General features: G+C 33.7%; 1 pseudogene; it reads right to left on the reverse strand.

The window, feature by feature from the left end:
- LOC105767233 (uncharacterized) overlaps positions 1–591 on the reverse strand; it is a 36,525-nt pseudogene extending 35,934 nt beyond the window's left edge.
- Positions 592–7,720: the final 7,129 nt, after the last annotated feature.

Below are 7,720 nucleotides of genomic sequence, written 5' to 3' on the forward strand. Positions count from 1 at the left end.
TTCTTAATGCATATGAAACAATGCAATGCATGAAATGAATGCAGAAAGGAGTCAATTTTGATTCAATTCCATATAAGAAAACTTTACTAGAAATTAAATTCCTTTACATAAAGTGAATTACAAATAAGACTTTGCCCTAGTACCCAGAACTCTAATCTTTCTAAGTAACAAAGCTAATTCTTGCCCCCGATCTGATTCTAATTCATACTTCACACTCAGCATGTCAGCCTGGACTGCTAAAGTCTGTATATGATTAGCTACTTCTCGAATCTGGACCACAGCTTCTTCGATAAGATGATTTCTGCTTCTAACTTGACTCTCAAAGTGGTGAAGCTGTTCATTATTACGACTCTCGTTTGCTTGCAAGTGCTTGATTTGGATCTCACAATTTTACAGTTCCATTTCTAGCTCTTCGATTCTTTTCTTCATTTCTTCAATCTTGCTCAAGCTAGCTTTCAACTCTTTTGCCAAATTTTGATTTCGATATTGACGAAGACATCCTTCCAACACAACCACCCTATCCTTTAGCTCGCCTTTTCCCTTTTGGCTTTCTGACAAACTCTTTTCTAAAACTTCGTTTCGTCTCTGCATCTCCTGAAATTTCCGCTCCCATCTATCGACTTTGTCCTTTTCTTCTCAGATTTCTGCTCGCCACTGTTCTGAAGTCTTTCCCGGCCCAACAGTTCTCATAGACAAACGCATTTTTTTATAATCCGTCTTCAGACTACCCAGCTCCCCCTCAGCCTTGTTTTTCTCTTTCCTTAACTTCTCATTTTCGAGCTTTTAAATGTCTATATCCAATCTTAAGTTCGTCTTTTCTGCCTCTATTTGCTCTATCCTTTTCTTTAAATCCGCATTTCTTCTCTCAAAATCTTGCCTTATGATTTCCAACTCAGAAGGAATGACTCGCAAATGTTCTTCTATTAACTGGTTGTCTTCTTGATTTAGCTTAGGTGTATTATCATTAATCCTTCTAGCCCACCATTCATGATACTCAGGAGTTGTCATTGGACCCACAGCTAGCCTCTTCATTCGGTGAGTCTGTTTCCACGCACTAGACATCGCTTGAATCTTATTTCTATAACCATCATCCTTGTACGAAAATTCACAATCAGCTATCCCATGGGTCGCAGGTATAAATTGCCCTGACCTATATTGCCTTAGTACCAATAATGGGGCATATCCAACAGCTCCCCAAATACCCAGTAAAGGAACCCAATCAAAACTACCACACTTATACAGGATCTCATCTGGAAGTAACCAAGGAGCTCTCCACTCAACGTCCTCCTCTTGAAGATTTTGAAGAATTGCCATCCACTTCTCCTTCGAAATGTTGTTTTTCCTTGGCGTAGCGACTATCTCCTTTAGTGGTGAATAATTTTCAGAGAAAACCCGATACGAAACTTTATCCACCTTCCAAAAGTGACTGTGAAACCAAGCGAGTAGAAGCTGTGCACATCCAATAAATCTACCTTCGCCCGTCTTCCGGCATGCACTCAATGACCTAAAAGTTTCTGCCAAAATTGCTGGAATCAGTGTAACCTTCTTATCGAGCTGGTCGAATAAATCAGTGACTGCTTCATCCACATACCCCAAGGCTTTAGGGAAGACAACCAAGCCATATATACTTAAAGCAAAAGCATCTAACCTTTTCCTTACATCTGGGTGTGTGAGAATTGCATCTTTCAAGCTTCTCCAAGGAACGCACTTACTATCCCCCTTTTGCTTAATTCGTGCGACAACCCATTGCTCACTCATTCCTGTTACACTTATCAGCTTCTTTGAAAATGTTGGCACATTTACCGCTCTCGAATAGACCCTGTCCACTTGAAACTTTGAACATCGGAGTAAAGCCATATATTCCTCTATCGTAGGCACCAAATCGACCTTCCCAAACGCAAAGCAGCTGTAAACAGGATTCCAGAACTGGGTGAGGGCTTGAAACAAATGCTTGTATACCTTTACATCAAGCAAATAAGACAAATCCCTATAATTATTATAAAATAACTGTCTAACCTCATCACTCCACTGACCCCAGATTTCCTTCAATTCCTGCAAATTGTTTTGAGTTACACTGATATGTGTAAAGTCCCATAACTCCGATACATGCCCGTCAGCCAAACTATCACCCTTTTCTTACTGCGTTGTTTTAGACCAAGTTTGGACAGCCTCATTGTCCTCCACTTTATCAAGAAACTCTCTTTCCATGATAAGCCTTCTATCTAGCAACTGAATATGGACTGACGCCTTTTATGATGAAATGAAATGCCATGTCATGCAAATAAAACACCAAAAGTCAGTATCACATAGAAGCATAAGATATAATCAAGAAATAGTAAAATCCCTAATTGGATATCTACTAGGGTTTAGTATAGTTCAACCTAGGGTGGATTCCTAAGGTTCATTATATGAAGTTCGGCTTCTAAGGTAAAGGTACCCGAACCAGCAGATTCCTCAATCCTCACCCATTATAGGCTCATATGGATCGAGTTCGGTTCAGGGGAATACATTTCCCTATGGCTGTACGGAGATGAAAATCTCATGAAGACATAGGTACGGATGTATCCCAGAAGCAATCCACTACCCTACACAGAGGTGAAAACCTCACAAAGGCATAGCTTCTCACTCCCACTTAAAAGGGTAAAATTGTTCAACTCATGAAATGTATAATGCAAACAATATTTAAGTAATAAGATAATGAATGCGAAAGGATGTCATGAGTTTTTTTTAAAAAAAATATTTTTCTCGACCATAAGACAAAAATTAATCAACTTTGTGGCTCGACTCTCTTTTCTTAAAAAAATTTCCCCAGTGGAGTCGCTAAGCTGTCGAAATCATTTTTATTTTTCGAAAAAACAAAAATTAGTTATCGATGAAAAATTGGGAGTCGCCACCAATATTTTATTAAGGTGTGATTGGATCACCTAAAAAACGACTTTGGTCTACGAGTTTTAAAAAAAATGGGTTCAGAAGTCAATTACGTACGAGGAAGGATTAGCACCCTCGTAATGCCCAAAATTGGTACCAAATTGATTAATTAATGTCTTAAAGTCGAGAGTTTGAAAATATATAATCCTTAGAAAAAAAACTTAAAAACGTTACGTATTAAGACCTTTATCATTTCAGAGAAGGAAAATGTCACACCCAATGCGTTAGGGCACGACATTCTAATTTCTCCAAAAATGAATTAGGCCAGAATACGTGCAATAAAAATTTAAAAGAATATCCATTTATTCAAGATTTAAGAAATCGTAGCCCAATACGTTAGGGCACAATTCCTTCAAAATCCCAAACTTGGAATATTTCCTTTATTATTTTTTAGCAAAAATCTTCATTTCGAGAAATCAATGCGTCACATCCAATGCGTTAGGACACAACGTGTTGAATTCCCAATAATGATTTCTTATTTTTTTGATTAAAGAGAAATGCTCGATTGTTAGATTTAACGAAGAAAATCGGAACCCAATACATTAGGGCTCAATTTCCTTGAAAATCCTAAATACAAGCATTCGCTCAATTTTGAAAAGTTTGAAATCGAGTAAAAAAATGATGTGATATTAGGTTTAATGCATGTATAAATGTCACAATAACAAATACAACAATAATTATAACAATGAGGTAATATCATGAAGTTTAAACAAACTAAATTAAGACAAAAGCAAAAATAACGAATGACATGAAAAATATCAAATAAATGAGCAAAATAAGTAAAATAAATGAAATTATGAAGAATTAGAGGCATACAAATGAATTTTCATGTAAACTTTGATTTATAAAATTTATAATTTATTTATGAAAACATAAAATATATTAATAATGTCAACATTATCAAAATTCAAAAAATATGTATACATGAAAAACATTATTTTAAAAATATAAATGCGCATAAAAATATATTTTTGAAAAATAGTTACAAAAATAAAAATAAGAATTACATTATTAAAATTAATTAGGAAAATAATAAAAAACTAAATTGAACAGCAATTGAAAAATTTTGGCAAATCCGCAAATAAATGAAACCCAAAGGACTAATTTGAACGCGAATTACATAGAAATTTGGAAGGAAATTTTCCCTCTCCTCTAAAGCGGCGTCGTTCATATTAGGGCTGACATGAAATTGTAACTAAATTAAAGGGCAAATTTAAAAATAACCAAAAACTCAATTGCAAAAAAATTAAAAGGCGGAGGGGCTGAAATCGCAATTTACCCCTCTGCTAAAAAAACACGCGGATCCTAGGCCGGGTCGGGTCGGAGTAGGGTCGGCCTCCCAAAATGATGTCGTTTTGGCATCTGGGGAGGCTTGGTGAAACGACATCGTTTCACTAGACTATTTAAGCAAAAAATCTATCCGAAAATTTCAGTTTCCATCCTTTTTTTAAAAATAAACCTCCGAAAACTTCAAAAAAGCTCTTCCCCCTTCTGGTCATCCGGTCATCGATTCGGTGCGCAAGAATTGTGGTTGGCCGTCGATCTCCATATGGCGCCGCCATTGTCTGATGGTATCAAGCAAGGGAAAAATTCTAATTCATTTTCAGACCCCTATGCCCAAATCTGGGCTCAAATCCGTCGAAATAAAAGCAGAGACGCCTCAAAAACCTAAGAAACCTTTCGATTTCCGACTGCCTTTCCTCGGAGACGGTTACCTCGGATGCTCACGGCAGTTTAGGCTCCAAACGCAGGTTGTTTCTTTCCTTTCCTTATATGTTTTAGTAAAATAAAAATATAAACACAGAAAACAACAAATCAAAGTAAATAAAAAAATAATATAGACCTTTGAATTGATTCTCCACTTTCAATATGTTGAACTCTCTGTTTGTGTAAGAATAATTATTTTTATTTATTTATTTGATTTCCTATCCCCCTTTACAATATTACCAAGGCTATTTTATAGCCGTATGAAATAAATTTAAAGAGGAAGCAAATCTGTTTCTTGATTTGATTTACAAATCTTTTGATTCGCTTTCCACTTTCGTTTTTTCCTTGATGCGCAAGTGAAGATCCACGGAGATTCGGAGCTTGGCTTGTGGCGCTGTTGAAACCCTAGGGTTTCTGTTTGTAATTTGGGCTACCGTAGTTTGGGCCCTCGTTTGTTTTATTAATTGGGCCATATGGGCCTGTCTGTAATGTGGGTCTTTTAGACCCGGGCAAAATCTGGCATGTATAGGGGGCATTGGGGGTCCTTGTTTGTCCATAAGGTTTACACTTTATTTTATTGATAATTTAAAATTATTATGTTGGAAAAATATGAACATCAGATAAATAATTACATGTTATTATTTATTATCATAAAAGATTAATTCAATTTAAAAGTAATCTAATTTGATTAAAACTTATTGGACTTCAGTTAATAAATAATATATGGGTCAAATATATGTACATACTTTAGTAACTAATTTCTAATTAATGATGAGTTGATCAGAAATTAAGGTTACAACGTAAAAATTATATATTAGGATTATAGTCCCCAATTACATACATAACTTTTCTAGCATTTCATCCTTAGAAAAGAGAGTCACTGGGGCTAGATCTTTCCTCTCGCTATCTATGCGGCCTTAGGCGATCCGTTCATCCAGACTCGCCTAAGTCAGCCATTACTCAGATGAGGATTCCTTTAGAAGTCCTCTAAGGCACCAATTTGTATAGCAGAAGTGATTTATGCCAAAAGAAGCAACAAAAGAACAACAGAAAGAGCGCACACAAAGTGTTTGAGTAAATACACTCTATTCTCTTATTCACAAAGAATAATGAAACAATGAATGGAGTGAGTACAAATGAGGAGAAGGCCCTTTATTTATAGTTGAGCTCCTCCAAAACCGATGGTTAATATTACAATACATCGACGGACGAGATTCATCCTATCTGTAATACCCCGAAAATTACTACAGTATAAGAAAGTAAGATAATATTCTTGATATAGTAAAATAAGGAAATAAAGTGATAAAAAGGGTAATATTGAGTTATGTCAACATTGGGAAGTATATTGTGACATATTAATTCAAGAAAGGATTAAATTGCAAAAGTGAGAAAAGTTTTGTTGCCTAAGAGTAAATACTCAAAATTTGAGGGGTTAAAGTGTAAATACAAAAAAGTTGAAGGACCAATAGTGTAAATATTTAAGGGTGGAACAATCTGGAAACTAAGGAAAATGGATGAATTAGGACCAAATTGAAAAGGTGAAGAATTTTGAGGGACTAAATTACAATTTTACCAAATTAAGTGATGACTCAAGGATGAAATTTCAAAAGATTATAAAGGGAAAAATGGTCAAATAGAGAGAGAATTCTAGAAGGTAATGATGATGTTTGTGATATTTTTAATTAATTAATTAATTAGATAAATGTTATTTAATTAATATTTTATTAAGATTTTTAGTATTATTTTATTATTAAATGATTAATATAAAAGGGAGGAAAGATGATGAAAAATCATCATCTTTCCATGCAACCACCGTTAGAAGAGAAGAGAAGAAAGAAAGTTTTGCTTTCTTTACAATTTGGTCCTTTCACCAAAAATTCACTATTTTCACCTAGAAATCAAAAGAATTTCCATAGCTTCCAAGAGATAAAAATAATAAGAAGTCAATGGGGAGCTATAATGTCAAGTTATATTCAAGAAATAGAAGCTGGAGGAGAGAGAAAATCAAGTTAAAGATTGAAATCAATAGCATAAGGTAAGAACATCAAGATTTCAATATATTTTAAGTTTATTATTATTGAAAAAGTATGGAAGTGATGTTATAGTAGATTTTTATTAAATAAAGTCTTATGTTATTGATATATTAGTGAAGAGAAATAAGTGAAAATGATGGGAAATATTATAGATAAAGGGAATAAGGAGTTATAAATTTAGTAATCAACATCTTGCACTAAAATAGTTTTGGACAGAGCAGTTGGTTAACTTTGAAAAATCACCATAAATTGTGGAAATCGAATTAGAGGATGAAAATAATATATGATTAAATATTATTAAGTCTAGTTTCTCATAGAAGAAACGGTGTAAGTAATGGAATTTTAAATCATGAGATATAATAAATTTTGTGAGACAAGGTCAGAATGAATTCGGGTTCCCCTATTCTAACTTTGGAAAATCATCAAAAATTGAATAAAAATAATTAGAGGCTTAAATTTATATTTTTAAAATCCTTAATGACTCTATTTTCAATAGAAACAAACATAAACATCATCAAAATTCTATACAAAGAGATAATCAATTTTTAGTGAAGAGGGGTTGGAACTGTCGAACAGTGAAACAAGGGAACTTTAAAGAATAAACTGTACTTATTGGCTAAACCAAAAATTCTGAAAATTTATGGTAAGATGATATGTGAGTCTAGTTTGATAGGAATTTAGCAGATCTTAAGTCAGAGTTCCGTAACTCAAGATATAAATAATTTTGTGACTATGACTCAAGTGGACAACTTTGAATTAATATATAAATAAATGATGGAATTATAGATAACGTTATATATAAGCATATTATACATTAAGGATGTGGAATGGAGAGGAGGAGGAGGAAAATAAATGATTATTCAACTAGCATAATTTTTCATTAAAATGGCCAATTTGCATGTTTTAGGTTCAAGAACTAAATTGAATAAAAGTAATATTTTAAGGGTAAATTGGTAAAAATGTCAAAAAGTGACCAAATTGCATGAAATGAAATTTTTATTATTTAAATCAATAAATTTAATGAAATATTAATTTAGATCATGATTGGTTGG

This window comes from Gossypium raimondii, chromosome 4 (genome assembly GCF_025698545.1).
Source record: "Gossypium raimondii isolate GPD5lz chromosome 4, ASM2569854v1, whole genome shotgun sequence".
Classification (NCBI taxonomy): Eukaryota; Viridiplantae; Streptophyta; class Magnoliopsida; order Malvales; family Malvaceae; genus Gossypium; species Gossypium raimondii.